The following is a 17,828-nucleotide window of genomic DNA, read 5'->3' on the forward strand; positions in this document are numbered from 1 at the left end:
TGTTAAATCGTTAGTTCAGATAGCTCACCAGAAGAGGAAGTATTCTGAGATTCTGAGTCGGGTGCTTGTGCTATGTAAATCGTCCTTGATACAGTCTGACTATTTATACTTTTCATAGGTTAAACTTGAACTAATACAATATTTTATCTCTTATCTAATCTTAAGTTATTGATTGTAGTTTTTACACTATTGTTACCTGTATAGATTAGGTACTCTTTCCCCGCGCACGGATCAGCAGTCCATGCGGGGAAATAATTATTCCATGATTGTTCTATTTTATTTTGTACAGTGTTTTATATTGGAATAAATAAATTGAATTGAATTGAATTGAGTTCACATTTTATCAATGAACTATCGACAAAACTATGAACGTGAGGTCCTCCTCCTCCAACTCCAACTCCTCCTCCTCCTCTTCCTCTTCTTCCTCCTCCTCCTCCAACTACTCCTTCTCCTCCTCCTCCTCCTCCTCATCCTCCTCTTCCTCTTCCTACTCCGATTCCTACTTCTCCTCCTCCTCCACTTCATCTTCATCTGTCTTCCTCCTTCTCCTCCTCCTCCTCGTCGTCCTCCTCCTCCTCCTTTATGATAAAACCATGAATGGGCAGAGCTCTTTAGAATGCATCTCCTAAATTGATTTTCAGGAATATTTCACACTCAATTCATAAAAATTCCCGTAATTGATCACTTTGCTGTCAATTCAAACTTCTTATAAAACTTTCACTTCAATGCTTCGATTACTGTCATTCCTGATATTATTTCTCAAGTAGGCTTACGGTATCGATGTTGGATAATAAATTCATCACGTCCCAATTCCAATATGGTACTTTAAAAATATTGCATTATAAATTTTCCATAACTCATTCTCTGTCTTCTATCTATGGTTTGTTAACGTGAGCCAATGAGAATGCGTTGAACGTGGGAGTTTACTACAACGAAACGGCTGCTTATATGTCATTGGTCGAGATTATTCAACGTAGAAGAAAGTTTTGTTTACAAAATGGCGGCTTACAAGAATGTGATTTCTGCTTGCATATATCATCAGTCAAAGTTACTCACGTAAATTTTGGCATCTAACAGAATCGAGAGGGTGTCAGTTTGTCATGATCTCAGTTGATCAAGTGACCTATTCTTGAGATACTAAAGACTCTAGTCTTGCAATAAGACAAGTGGGAAGTTGAGCCGTTTAGATCGTCAAGTATCACGGCATCAAGTTTCGTTGCAGGCTGATACACGGTCAGCTATAGTGAGGTCCACGTTATAATGGCAGTGAAAGAACAGCGTTGCTGATTCTCTGCCTTAATAAATTATATTTTTGCATTGTCAATACAGATTTGGCATCGTTGCGGAGCTAGAAAATGATAGTTCTACCTGCTTTTTCGAATAATAGACAAGGATAGCAACACCAATGTTGATCAAATACTGTCATAATAACATGGACCTCACTATACACACTATAGTGAGGTCCACGTTATAATGGCAGTGGACAAAGATAAGAGAACAACGTTGCGGATCCTCTGTCTTGTCAATGCCTTCTATAGACTTTAGCTGATACAGGTTCATTAAAGTGAAATATTAACTGTTCATCCTTGTTCTAAATAATCAATAATATTTTATTGAGCAAGAAATTATATTTTTCAATCATTTCATAATGAATTTTCATAATTAAGATGAAATATTTCGTTAGTTAATTATTAATTCTACATTGTTGAAGGACGATCTGGCAACATAGCAAATCGAGAAAGAGATAGCACTATCCGCTTTGTTGAATGAAAGACAAGGATATCAATACTATTGCTAATCAAACACTGTCATTATAACGTGGACCTCACTATAGTTTTAGGACTTTTACGTCATTCCAAAATTACTCCTCTAGATCTCAATCATGTCAACCTTCAATGAACAAAGAACGTAAGTGGAAACACACCAATTATAACGTGTGTAATAATCCAGGAACCCAACTTGCTGCTCAGCTGTTAATTCGAATTAGCGTGAATGAACGAACGTTTAAAGGAAATCAAATTTATATATGTTTAATCCTCACTGGAAAAACTTGTACAAGACTGGTTTTCCTCAAATTATAATATATATATCACATTTTTTTCTCAAATTTTATTGATATACTTCACAGTTTATTACTTGTCATGAGATTCTGAAAGTTCACTTTTTTAATCTAATTTGTCAAGTTTAGTGGAGCGATACCCACCGTACTGGACAACTTTTTCATCAATTCATCATATTGATCGAGAACTGAAAGTTCATACGAGTTTAAACTAATATAAAGTTTTTAAACATGTTTATATGAAAACATTAGTATAAACTCGTATTCTGTCAACGCTTCAACAACATCGTTGACATTGATAAGAAAATCAACACCGTAATTCAAGTCCATACAAGTTCTGATATGTATCATAATCTAATTCATTTATTCATTCATTCCTAATTGTTCTCATTCATATTTAAATTTCATACATCACTGGAGTTTGTTCTATCAAGTGATTTGATGTGAAAATTGTATAATACAATTTGAATAGTTTGAACAATAATACTGTAATTTAAATTGTGAATACTTGAATTTTTATTGTAAATACTGTAATTTGAACAATTTGAATATTTTAATAATGGAATATAAAAAAGTAGAAATACTAAACTCTTATTAAAACACTGTTTTTGAACAAATTTTCACATCACTATAAGGCTAGGCACACACCAGTTAGTCAAGACAAGACAAGACATGATTAGACACAATACTTCACATAGTTGCTCATGATGCAACACACACTGATTAGACATTGCAATTAGACAAGTATTCATAAGCGCAACTATGTGAAGTATTGTGTCTAATCATGTCTTGTCTTGTCTTGACTAACTGGTGTGTGCCTAGCCTTGAAAGAATTTATTTCTATAGTGAGGTCCACGTTATAATGGCAGGCAGTTTTTGATTAGCAATGGTATTGCTATCCATTTGACAATGCAGATAGCGCGCCTTAGTGTAGATATGCCTTTTCTACATCTGCAACATTGCCAAATCATTTGCGGATAGCGCTATCTCTTCCTCGCTTTGATCTGTTGCCAGATCGTCTTCTAACAATGTAGAATTAATAATTAATTAATTTTTTTTCAGCTGTAAATAACTAATAGTGAGTAGGGTTTTTGATTTTGTATTCAAATTTTTCAAATAAGTGCAATATTTTTAAAGTTTTTAATTTATTGTGATACATTCTGTGATTCATTTAGAGTATAACATCAACCTTCAAAATTCAAAATTTTCAATTCATTAATTTCTGAACCGAAAATCAAGTGACAAAGCAGTGTGTGATTACATAACCTTAACTTTTGGACAACATTAGCATTTTATCAGAATTTTTGGAGAGAAATAGTACAGGCTCAGCCTAGTTTTTCCTCCAATGTTATAATTGTATTATGATTACATAAGTGAATACATAAAATGAATTATCAAAATATTCTATCTTAATCATGAAAACTCATAATAAAATTATTGAAAAATATAATTTCTTGCGTAATAAAACATAATTGATTATTTTGAACAAGAATGAACAGTTAATATTACATCAATAAACCTGTATCAGCTACCGTCTATAGAAAGCATTGACAAGACAGAGGATCGGCGATGTTGTTCTCATATCTTTCTCCACTGCCATTATAACGTGGACCTCACTATAGTGTAGCTGACATCAGTCTGCAACGGAAACTTGATGTCGTGAGACTTGACGAACTAAACGGCTTAACTTCCCACTTGTCTTATTGCAAGACAAGAGTCTTTAGTATCTCAAGAATAATTGGTAACTTGATGAACTGAGACCCACTCGACTGTTTTAGATGCCAAAATGTACGTGAGCAGCTTCGACCAATGATAAGCAAGCAACAATCACATACTTGTAAGCTGCCATTCTGAAAACATAAATTTTTCTATTTCTCTTCAGAAGATCATGGATTTGAGGTGTTTTAGAAGTAAAGTCTGTACTACAACAAAGTTATTATATAATACATTATTCAAAAAATATAACCTCCCATAATTTATTAATATATTCACGTAATGGCGATTAAATATTGTGGATGTTAGTATAATATTTCTTAATAGCCTACAAACGATTTGGTACCGTTACGGAGTTGAAGAGGGAAAGTGCTACCTGCTTTGTCCAATGACAGAAAAGGATAGCCAACAAAAATGTTAATGTGGTGCTGACTTTATAACAGGAATCCCACTATATAATTTGTAATCTATATTATTTCTAATCCTATTATAGTTTGTAATTTTCCTGAAAATATAATGCATGCGATATATTGCACGCGGTGCTTTACGCTGTAGACTTATTTTAATGCAAAATTTTAAAAGAGTGCAATAAAATTGAAACGTGTTGACTTTATAACAGGAATCTAACTGAAGTTTGTAATTTCCCTGAAAATATCATGCAGTAAATCCATTTCAAGCGTTTTGCACTGTTGGTTTTAGACACGTAGTTTTAATGCAAAATAAAAGAAGCAATACAATTGAAACATAATATGTTATGACAATGCTACAAACAAACACAAATCACCAGTGCAGATATAACATTTGGACAAGGAGTAGACCTTGACTTTGAATAAATGTATAACACCTGTCAGTGATTTTAATGGAACTGTCAGTACAGCTATTCATTTATTATTTTCCTCGACAGCCTGGCGAAAGATATTCATCTTTTCTAATAAAAGTCAAGACATCACACAACATCAATAGGCCACTTCTCATAATGAATTGGAGCAATCAGCAATCAGCTCTGGTAAATTATATTCAAACTCTTTTTAATAAATTATTATTTTTGTTCCTCTCCCAAGGCTACATCACAAATTATAGTTTATTCTTCATTTTACTCCATATCCAGTGATAAACGTATCATTATTCTGGAAGTTATCAAAGCTCCGACAGCATTTGTATTGTTGTGATTGATGATTGACGTTCTAAATTGATCGGAAGTTCTTAATTTCATTTATTTCCTTCAATATGACTAGAAATAAATGTATTTTGTTGCATCAAACGTTGAAGAAGCCGGCTAAAAAAATAAAAAGGATCATCGCAGAGATGGCACCTAGCAGAAGACAGATAAGATAAAATCAAACGTCTGCAACCATGCAGACGTAAGCAAAACCATATATGATGACAGAAGGACATCTGTGTGGGTTACAATATTCGAACACATGTGAACAAGATTTTCGAAAAAAATGTCGCGAATTTCGGAATATAGAATAAAGAAGGACTTCTTTAGAAGTCCTACAGGATCTTGACCTGGGAATGGATTTTTCCTTCGTCTGTCTCCATATTCTATTCTGATAAATTGATTTTTTTTCATTTTTTAAAAATATAACATTCAGTATTTCCCGTGAATCTTGTCAGTTTCAGCATAGAGTAAATTAGTTAATCTTCCAATAATTCGCCCTAATAGAGAAAAAATATTGGATCACTATACTTCAATTCTATCGTAAATGTAGTCAGACTCACCATAAATAATCTCCCAATAAGATTCTATGAAGAAGAGGAAGAAAAAGAAGAAGAAGAAGAAGAAGAGAAGAAGAAGAAGAAGAAGAAGAAGAAGAAGAAGAAGAAGAAGAAGAAGAAGAAGAAGAACAAAATTCTATGATAAATTGGACAACAGAAAAACTATTTTAACTGAATAAAAATACTATAGTGAGGTCCACGTTATAATGACAGTGGAGAAAGATACGAATACAGCGTTACCGATTGCCACTGTCTCCTATCAGAGACAAAATAATATAATTATTCTTTTTCCTATGCTCCTAGAGGATAGCCTGATTTCGATATATATGATGAAAAATCAACTTGTTCAAAATAACCAAAAAATGTATTTCTCAAACGAATAAGTTTCATAATTGAGATTGAATATTTTGTTAATTAATTATACTCATACATTGTTGGAAAACGATCTGGCAACGTTGCAGAGCTGGAAAATGATGGCGCCTTCGGCGTTGTCGGATGATACAAGGATAGCAACACCAATGTTAATCATATACTGCATTAAAACGTGTACCTCACTATAGACCAACCCGGCCAACATGTTGATGATAGCATATTCAGCGGAGCCCCACAATGCATGCTTATTACTCCTTATTTGTTTTTATTTTCATGATGACGTATTTTAACGTATTTAATAGCATTTTTTACTTTCCTTGCCCCTATTACCATAGGTAAGGAAAGTATTTGCTTTCCGAAAAAAATTAATGTACCCCAATTTCTAAATGTCTATACGTTTCAAGGTCCCCTGAGTCCAAAAAACTGGTTTTTGGGTATTGGTCTGTATGTGTGTGTGTGTGTGTGTGTATGAGTGTATGTGCGTCTGTATACACGATATCTCATCTCCCAATTAACGGAATGACTTGAAATTTGGTAGTTAATGTCCTTCCCCTATAAGGATCCGACACGAACAATTTCGATCAAATGCAATTCAAGATGGCGGCTGAAATGGCGAAAATGCTGTCAAAAACAGGGTTTTACGCGATTTTATCGAAAACGGCTCCAACGATTTTGATTAAATTCATACTTAGAATAGTCATTGATAAGCTCTATCAACTGCCCTTAGTCCCATATCTGTAAAAATTTCAGGAGCTCCACTCAATCTATGCAAAGTTCGATTTTAGATTCTCCATTATCAGGCTTCAGATACAATTTTAACAAAAAAATTCAAGTGAAAAAGATTGAGCATGAGAATCTCTACAATTAATGCTCAGTAACATTTTCACCTAAAATTGAAAATAAGCTTGAAATTTGAGAAAATGTGATTATTCAATTGCAAACTGTTGGCAACTGTTGACTCTATTGATTCATTCACTATGAAGAGATAGCAGATCTCGTGTGTATCCAGCGTTATTGTAACCAGCTGGTTCAGATCTTTGAATAGTAAACTAGTATGTGCGGGAACTCTAGCGTCAGGTGATCAATTTTCATAACGGCAAGGAAAGTTGTGTGAGAGCGCCACACCAGATTTTTATTTTTACGATGACGTATTTAAAAGCATTTTTTTGTATTGTACAATCAAATTGTTCTCTTCCTAGATAAGAAAAAATTCTGCAATCAACTTGAAGTCCAGTTTACGAGTTTCAATATTCACTTTTTCGGTCATAAAGTTTCATTTACGATCGAATAAAAAACAAGACCTACGCAAAAACAAAGGAAAAGCAGGTGGAGAAATTAAAATTTTAATATATTTCAAGTTCAACTGCCAATTCAATTTTTATTCATATTTAATGTGTGTGATGCTATCAATCATTAAAATGTTTTTTCTTTGGGCTATCATTTGTTTTGCAACACTACAGTTGATGACCTTCGAGAACTAGATTGAATGTCATGATCACTTCATAAAAACATTAACTAATTGAGTTCATAGAAGTTGTTTCGTCTTTTTATAATATTTTTTTACAGTTTTTCTAGAAGTTGCAACAAGTGGTCATTCACCTTCAATCAATATGTTTCTTCGTTGGTTGTGTTCTACAAATCGCTATCAATCAATATGTTTCTTCATTGGTTGTGTTCTATAAATCGCTATCAATCAATATGTTTCTTCATTGGTTGTATTCTATAAATCGCTATCAATCTATCAATCTATATGTTTCTTCATTAGCTGTGTTCTACAAATCGCTATCAATCAATATGTTTCGTCATTGGTTGTGTTCTACAAATCGCTATCAATCAATATGTTTCTTCATTGGTTGTGTTCTACAAATCGCTATCAATCAATATGTTTCTTCATTGGTTGTGTTCTATAAATCGCTATCAATCAATATGTTTCTTCATTGGTTGTGTTCTACAAATCGCTATCAATCAATATGTTTCTTCATTGGTTGTGTTCTACAAATTGCTTACATTCAGGTAAAATAATATTGTACTCTATGATTATTCTCAATTAACGCATAATGCTGGATTATCACACACCAGTGACAGTGAATCCTGAAAATATAATTGCCACGAGTTCTAAATTGGACTATTCCCATTCAGTCCGGTCGAGTGAGTATGAATTATACCATTAGAACTTATGGAAATTATATTTTCACTGTTCACCAGCATTGCTGAGTGCGTTTCCAGCTTAAATTGTCAACTATTTTGGAAATATACCAATGATGAAAATTAGTACAATCAACGTTTCAATTTGGTTAAAATTATTCGAGTATCACGTTGTTTTCTTGGAATCTTCACACTCATTTTCAAAATTTCATTAATTCATGAAGCAATCTGTTTGAAATCCAATTTTCGTCTCTCCTGAGGTGAAAAGCTGAAATTCCACTCCAATCTGATTCATACGTCCTGAGGATATAAGGCTGTGTAGCAGCTATAAGTTATTTGTTTCAAAGATAATTAGGACACTGGCAGAGGCTTGTCCTTATACCATTGAGGAGTGTTTTAGAGCATTCATGTGACTCCATTCTTAAAATGACATGTTGTATGCCACTTGAGCACCGCTCAGAATTTGTGGCTTCACACAACAAAAATATAATTTTAATAATAATAATAATATTGGTCTGTTTTATACCAATGAAATATATCCAACTTTAGTATCCATTTTCTCGTTCCTGTATGAATTTCTCAACAACATCCGAGGAAATCTACTCTTAAAATGATATATAAATCAAGCTGTAACTACATTCACATATACAGCACGCATTCTTTGGTATACTTTTTCAAGCGTTTTCTATTGTTTTCACTGAGTTTTTTGCTGAATCAAGGTTATTTAATGCTTGATTAGGAAATAACTGGATTGAAGCTCACGCGATATCCAACTGTACTGGAAGTTAACTAACTTACTCTCTATAAACTTGAAATTGAAGAAAGAATCAATGACTTTGAAATAAGTTCTCCAAGAGTTGATCAGTCAGTAGGCCAATCGGTTTTTATTTTAGTTTACTTCAAGGTAAATTATTATTATCAGGAACTATTTTACTACTTTTTAGAGTGCTCAATTTTTCCAATAAAAGAGTGTTTCAGGCGAGTCGGCAAAGCAGGAAGTTCTCCGATTGGTTGATTGGGTTAGCGTTCGAGAATCAGCTGATAATCAGCCAAAGAGGTTCCTCTCCTGCCAACTCCACCAAAAACGCGACTCATGTGGCTTGACCCTAAGGTGGATGAATGAACGGAGATCGAGATGGTAAAAAATAAAACAGAAAATTGAGTTCATTTGAAAATTCACCTTGAACTTTTGCAGATTTGATAGCTGTCAATCTTTAATTAGTTAATTTACTCATTCATTCAAGTTGTCAATCACGTTAAGTATGTCAATCATTTCTACAACATTAATATTCAATAATAATCACTCATTTTGATTAGTTATGATGAATAAGTTTTTTCCTACAATCACATATCCTGATTGAAAACTTGAAGCTATATGGAGATTAGCAAGCTACTCGTATTTTGATAACTGAATTGGTTCATATCCTTACCTATCAGTTTAATCATCCATATAAAATTAGCTAATTACCATAGAGAAACAAAAACTATATTTCGTTCATCTCTGCTAATACGTTCTCATGAGTTTACTAACTACAATACAGTCTATAGTGAGGTCCACGTTACAATGGCAGAGAAGAAAGATAGGAGAACAGCGTTGCCGATTTTCTGCCTTGCCACTGCCTTCTATAGAAGATAGCTTTTGTTACTTCACTTTATTTACTCTAAAGAAGATAGTTAAATTCAGTTTGTCTCATATGATATTTACAGTTTATTCTTGTTAAAAATAAGTAGCCTAATCATTTTTCAAGAAAATATATTTTACTGATTAATTTACAATAATTTTTTACACAATTACAATGCTTTATTAATGCATTTTTATTTCAAGTTAAGACTGAATAGTTTGTTCATTGACCATATTAATATCGGAGCACCGAGCTTCGCTTTTTATTTTTTATTTATTGATAAACAGAACACAATTATCTTAAAATAATGATCGTGTTTATATTTTCACAGCTTGTTATATGTCATCTTATAAATTTCGGGGATGCGATATTTTGATTTTTCACATACTCACTTTTTTACTATCCACAGCTGTTTCAGCCAAGGATGAATTATCCTTTTAATATCGTTCAGCGAGTTTTCTCAAGGATGAGACCTAGAGCAATCGAATCCTTATATCATAAACCTACTATGTTCCAAATTTCGTGGAAATCGTTAGAGCCGTTTTCGAGATCCGTTAAACATAAATAACCAGATATAAAAATAACCAGTTATGAAAATAACCAGATATATAAAAACAACCAGATATATAAATACATAGATTGTTCGCTTAATATAATAGGATTTCTAAATTGAAAACGATCTGGCAACGTTGCGGTGCTACGATAGAAGATAGCCTCTATTACCCTACTTTATTCTCTCTATAAAAGATAGTTGAAACGGAGGTCCACGTTTATAGTGGCTGAGAAGAAAGATAGTAGAACAGCATTGCCGATTCTCTACCTTGCCACTGCCTTCTATAGAAGATAGCTTGTATCACCTAACTTTATTTACTTTATAGAAGATAGTTGAAACCGGTGTTTTTGATGTAATATTAATTATTCTTATTATATTAAAGCTGCAAATGACAAAAAATCACAGCCAAAACAGCTGATTGTCTCTGAAAACCCACCTCAAAATCAGTTAGAGAGCACACTGGAGGTTATGAGAAAACCTCCAAATCACGAAACCCCGCTGGCACCACTAGAGCCCCCCAAATTTCGATACACTTAAATCAGCCTCGCACAGAAAATTCGGTAGGATGTAATATTAACTGTTAATTAATTTAATATAATTAAACTGCATATTAACTGTATAATTAAATATATTAACTGTTTATTCTTGTTATAATTAATCATTTGTCAAGAAAATTTATTTTTCAATGATTTATTAATACATTTTTATAATTGAGATTGAATAGTTTGTTCATTAGATATATTACTTATAAATTCTCTACATTGTTTGAGAAAGATAGTGCGGAGCTATACAAAGATAGTGCTATCTGCTTTGTCAAGTGATAGACACGGATAGAAACACCAATGTTGATCAAACACTGAACGTGGACCACACTGTAGTATCCGGGTGAATAAGTACTAATTAAATGTTCATAACAAAGTATGTTTCATACTCTGAACCTTGAACATTAAAGCTTATAATCAAATCGTCAAATCACACTTAAGCTAAAATGAAACCAGTCGTCTATGTACTGAGCATTCAATAAGTTCCAATCAAGCAATACAGCTTGCAGCAAAACAGCAATACAGCTAATAATCAAATCGTCAAATCACACTTAAGCCAAAATGAAACCAGTCGTCTATGTTTGGAGCATTCAATATTCCCAATCAAGCAATACATCATTCCTATAAACTTACAAATTGAATGGATTATTCATGATCGTACAATCAATGATAATCTACACTGTAATTGTTTGAAAATGAATAATTTATTCCATGGAGAAATTAACAAACATTTCCTCTCAAAACTATAGATCTTTTTGTGTATTTACAATTGTAATTCTTTGATGACTTTTAAATCGACGTTGTTTATCCTCTGTAAGGTTTTTAATGTACAGGATTAATGAATAATTACCAGGCTCCAATGTTTTCTGTTTCGCTAATTATTGGTGATTGCTAATTGTTTGTCAGGAAGTGATGAGTGTCAATGTTAACATCTAAAATGGATACAATATTAATTTTTACAATTAGTACATTATCAAAATGATAGGGGGAAAATAAATAAGGTAACCTTTAGCTATTCCTTTCCCAAATTTGGATAACACATGTCCGAAATAGCCCAAGTCTTGTAGTTCTTCAATTCACAAAATTTTCAGTCCTCAAGTATTTTCTGTATTTTCACAAAGTAGATTTTCAAATTTAGATGCTTCAAAACTGAACATAGGAGAAATATTCCACATTATTATAACTAAAATAGGAAATATTCATATATTAAAAATATAATTTTGAAGAATTACCGAAAAACAAACTCAATTTTAAAAGCACTATTAGCATAATATTGCTCTCTACAGTGTTTTTATGGAACAGCACGAAATCCACTTCAAATGAGAAATGTCAGAGTTTGTTGAATACTTTCCCAAATGAACTTTATTTTAGGTGACAATATTTTATTTAGGTCTGAAAATCTAGTTTTGTAGGTGAAGTCACGTGGTTGTATGGAGGTTAACTGACAACACATAATTTAAAAAAAATAGAATAAACACTACAAGAACCTGTTCAACAAATTTCTAAAAAAGCGAAATATGTGCGCATATGATAATCGTACAAGACAGGATCATTGATTACTTTGAAGAAAAACGAAAAAATCAAGGTGATTGATAACAAGCTAAGAGAATGAAATCGGAGAAACTTGACTTCGTATACAAACCAAGGACTCAGTGATATCAATGTTTTTTAGAGAGAGAGTGAGTGAGAGAGAGAAAGAGAAAGAGAGAGAGTGATAGAGTGAGAGAGTGACAGAGACGTAGTTCGCAAAAATCAACTTGTCTACCACTGAGGACTTTCCTTATGTAGCCAGTCAACAAATACACTATTTTTTGTATAATTATATCTAGAGTCCTAGTATGCTGTGTTCCAAATTTATACATTCATTCAGAAATACACAAAGGCTTATCGGATCATTGATATTCAGAACTAATTCTGTCCTTATTATGAATGGTTATTGTGGGGTGTGGGCCGAATCTAGGAAATCTATGTAACTAAGAATTTATGCACATAGTGAAGTCCACATTATAATGGCAGTATTTGATTAACATTGGAGCTGCTATCCTTGTCTATCATTCGACAAAGCAGATAGCGCTATCCTTCTCTAGCTCCGCAGCGTTGCCAGATCGGTTTTTGACAATGAGAAATATAATAATTGATTGACAAGTTCTTTTGACAAATAAAATGTAATTGATCATTTAGAAGAATAATGAAGAGTCGATATCACATTGTTAGATGTATGCACTACTTTCATTTGTTTTCAGTTGTATCTTTGTTCGGTTCGTCATTTTTGAATCTGGCGCGCTTCCAGTGCCAACTTAATGTGTTTCCCCTTATTTTTTCCCCGGTCGTAAGTTCGTCACGCATTTATTGCTTTTGCGTCTTGTATTATTATCGTCTGACTCTTTAATCATTTTATGGTCATTGCGATTGTATTTTTTTAATCTCTTTCAAGACTTTCTGTGAAGTTTTGAGTCTATTGCGTTGTGTTTTTCTTGTCATTTCCTGTTAGTTCCACATCGTTCCGCATCCGCCCTTTTGGTTGTAGGATGCTTCACTCGTCGACAACATGGCCGTTCCGTAGCGTCTTTCTCCATAAGTCACAGTCACCAAAATTTCTGAGTTTCCCGTACTTTTCACATTTTACCAATGGCTGGTTTTAAATCTTGTTACGTTAATCATATTCGACGTTTTGAGTCATAAATCCTTAATTTCTCTTCGTTATTTATTGAAATAGCTCAATATTTCATTTGTGCACCGCGTCTCGTGGACAACTTTTACTCAAAGTGTGTTTTCTCCGCATTGGCCGTTTCCTTCGGCAAAACTCAGACTTCCTCCTAAACACGGCAGCTTAGGATAACTTCTACGAGGAATTCGTTCCCAGTTCAAGCTGTTCTGGATCGTCTTCTATTCTCTTGTCAGTCTTGGTCTTACCACGCTGTCATCTCTCGGGGGGCCTTCAACCTTAGAAGGTTCCGTTGATAGTACTCTGCTGCTTCAACATCTCTACTGTGCACTCACAGTATTCGTCGTAGAAGGTCGTCTGGAGTTCAACTTCATCGGGTGTTCAATCCATTTGAACACATACTTGGTGGACATCCATGTTCACAAGTCTACAAGTCGAGGCTGGTCGCACTTTGTCCTCTCCTGGGCATTCCTACTTCTTCAATTCAACATGTCTCAAGCTGAGTAATTTTATATTTTATCCTCAATTTCATTTTGTATTTTTTTAGGCTACTTTGTCATAATCTCCCGTTTAATGTGTGTTATTACTGGATTCACAATTAATCGTTCAATATATTGAAACATCGCATTTTGAAGCTTCACCTTTGCTTCATATTTTGAACAGCAATTTTCATTGCAAATTCAATTTTTACATAACCTTACCTTGAAGCCACAGCGCTTCAGTGAACTTTTCAGTTTTTCCTAATTATGTTTATTGTATTATAAGCATTCTAAGTATTGCTTTACTAGTTTTGATACAAGCCATTACAAATTTGGACTTGTCATTGCATCGCTCTTCAGCGTATATTTCTTTTGTGTAATCTGTTTTGTTTACATTTCCATTTACATAACCTACTTTGTTTTACAACGTTTTATTTGCTAGCCTATGTGTAACCTTGCTACAGATCTTTTCCTATTGCAGTTATTACAATAATTAGCCCTTGCTATTATTATTATCTTTATTCAAGTCACATTTTTACTAGTTTTGAATCTACTGACTTAGTAATTTGATTAAGTTGCTACCGCAATATAGCGTTCAAATAATTGTGCTATTGTTCTGATGTGTGTAATAATTATGTATTGATGAGCTTTCTACCAATTTTAGACATAATTAGAAATAATTTTCATTTTTACCAACATTTTTGTCAACTTATGTTTTCTACGATTGAGACGTTTCAAGTCTTTATCTCGATTTATTCAAGACTCAAATCGATCTAATCAATTCAAGCATTTTGTTAGCGTCTTGCGCATACCCTGTTTTACATATCATCCTATATTGTATTATTCTTTGTTTGTTGTACTAATTAACCTTTGTATTTACAGCTAATGTTCTCTGTAGATATTTTGTATACCTATTGAATTATCAAATTGTTTTGTCTTTACGAATTTGGTCTAGTACCTAAATTAAATTTTCATAAAGCAATTCACCCCTTTGAAAATTATATTTTCTTAATAATTCATGGTCAATTTGAGTAGTAGGCATTAAAATAACTTTGCAATTTATCTAATTTCATACAATTATTTTAAAGTCAATTTTGTATTTGAGATACATCAAATTCTCTTTTTTCTGCTTTTGTGCTTATGTGCCCATCTGAAATCTAGTTACAGCAACTGCTGTTTTTGTTCATATAAATTTTTTACTATTTTCTGTTGTTTATTAAATTGAATATTGTTAACCAATCTTTTCATTTGGTGTCTTACCCTTTTTTCTTAGCTACTATCAGAGTTACCATTTTGCCTCCAAGCTGCAATCAGTCTTTCAAGCACAGTGGTTACTCATCTCGGATATGTGGAATTTCGTCCATGCAAGTAATAAGACTTATTTATTTCTTACTCATCATTTTTATTCATTCGGCTCATTGCCACACAAATAAGATACAGTCCACTAATTTCTCTTGGACAAATTCTTCACACATCATATATTATACCGGCACTATATCAGCTATCCTCCATAGAAGACAAAGAATCGGCAACACTGTTCTCCCATCTTTATCCACTGCTATTATAACGTGCGCCTCTCTATAATATATTATTCAATACATCATACATTATATTTATTTTTCTTATCAAACTTAAGGAGAGTCACTTGGAATACAGCTGCAAAAAGCACGCTACAAATAAAAAAGGTTACTGATAAACAGAGAGTACGCTCTCTAGGTGATAGTACTCTACAGTGATAGTCTCTTCCTATTGGACGACAGCTCGAAGAATGGAAGGAGTATTAGCTTGTGATTGGTTCAGTACTTGTTGATATCCACCAATCGCAATACTGTTTACACTTATTGTGAGTGGTTGAGAATAATACTACACTTTGCCTACATTCTACAAACCGTTTCAGACAAAACATTTTCAAAGTTGCAATAATGATGATATTCTGGGTTCTGTTACATGAGAAAATACAAGCTAATATTTTTGTAATTCCCTATTCTGATAAACAACTGACCTCTAATATCATTAGTTTTTATTTTCTTATGCAATAGACCTTGGTAGGAGAGATACGAGAGTAAATTTCGTAACTCCTAGACCTACTATTCCATTGTTATTCCTAAAAATAATTTATTGAACCTTTCATTTCTCTGGTAAGAAATCGAAGTTTTGTCTACAATTGAACAAATAAGAATAAAGATATACATTTATTCATTTATTTATTAGGTTAGCACAAACAATACAATGATCAGAAAAGAAAAAACAGGCTATTGCCCAAAACTTTTTCAATTTTCTAATTTAGTTTCAAATTGTCCAAATATTATACATAGGTCATATTAAGGTAGATGAAAAGGATATTGAGAATGAAGATTAGGAATTTCACTTTGTGATTGGTCATTGAATTATCCTCTCATTTTATTGTTTGAAAATCGAAGTTTTATCTACAGTAGAACAAATAAAAATGAAGATATGAAGGTAGGTAATAAGGATTGAAGGAAATTGAGGATAGATATAAGACATTTTTTTGTAATAAATCATTAAATTATACTTTCATTCTGTGGTTTTGGAATCTAAGTTTCGTCCACAATAGAGAAGATAAGAATGTCATGATGGATGATGAGGATATTGAGAATAGAAATCAGGAATGTACATTGTAATTGCAAGGAATTATAAGTACCATTGCTCAGTGTAGCTAATCAGATTACTAATCTAAACCATTGCTAATTGAATAACCTTGTTCCTTCAGGTACTACAACTTTAATTTGCAAGTCGAATCAAATTTATTACTACTTGCTCTATTCAAATCACGATACGGAAACCGTTACAAAACAAGGAAGAACTTAATGGAGAAATTGAAACTTTGTGTTGTAATTATATTCAATTAAATGAAATTTCCATATAAATAGAATCCAAGCTTCTCATTCAAAGAATGTTGACAGTGAAAAAGAGCGTCTCTATAGTGGGGTCCACGTTATAATGGCAGTGGAGAAAGATAGGAGAACACCGTTGCCGATTCTCTGTCTTACCACAGTCTTCTATAGAGATTGTCTTATAATATAGTGTATATAGATAATTGATTGTGTATATAGATTGTCTTCTTATATAGATTGTTGTAAATGAATAAATATAGAGGATAGCTGATACAGGTATACCTTGTATTATATTAATTGTTAATACTCGTTGGAAATAATCAATAAATTCTATTTGACAAGAAAATATATTTTTCAATGATTGACTAACAAATTTTCATAATCTATATTGAGTATTCTATTAATTATCTAGTAGTTCTGTGAACAGTATACCTCACGCAGTTTTCTCATCCACAAGTATCTGATGTCACCTGTTCTAATTGATTCAGTTGAATCTTAATTTTACTCTTAAAAACTGTTATTTGTTTTCTCCAAGATCAAAAACTTACTTATGCTAATAAACTCAGTTGAATTATATCTCACTGAATTTATATCCCATATGATAATTTCGTGATAATTTTTCCATCTGATAAAAATATTTCTCAACTATTTTAAAACTATTTTTTTCAATCAAGAATATTATAATTTTTTCAGCATTATTAAGTTCATTAAATCATTTTTTTATTTTATTTTCAATCACCTATTAAATTTGTTTTTCAAATGTGAGAATATTGATACAGGGCACGCATCATAAAACATAAATCGAAACCCTACCTTATAGAAATAGACACGGCCAGACATCTGTGTAAAGCATGCAATGAATAATCCACTTGTCAGCTGATTTGATTATGAATAATTCTATAGTCTGATTAATCCTATCTACAAAGTAGATGATATAATATAGTGATATCAGAGTATGGAGGAATTCCTTTTCTTTTCATATTATCCTTAAAATGCGAAATTAAAAAAAAACACCTTGTGTATACATCGACGCGCAGTTGAAAAGGGAATATTCCTGCCGAATCTCATCGAATTCTATTAACGCGTTTGGCCGTAATCGCGTTA

General features: G+C 32.7%; 1 protein-coding gene across 1 annotated transcript in view; it reads right to left on the reverse strand.

Moving 5' to 3' along the window:
• Nucleotides 1-17,828, reverse strand: part of LOC111053625 (fatty acyl-CoA reductase wat) — a 66,416-nt gene that overhangs the window by 39,054 nt on the left and 9,534 nt on the right. The gene's annotated exons all lie outside the window — the stretch shown is intronic.

This window comes from Nilaparvata lugens, chromosome 11, assembly GCF_014356525.2.
Source record: "Nilaparvata lugens isolate BPH chromosome 11, ASM1435652v1, whole genome shotgun sequence".
Classification (NCBI taxonomy): Eukaryota; Metazoa; Arthropoda; class Insecta; order Hemiptera; family Delphacidae; genus Nilaparvata; species Nilaparvata lugens.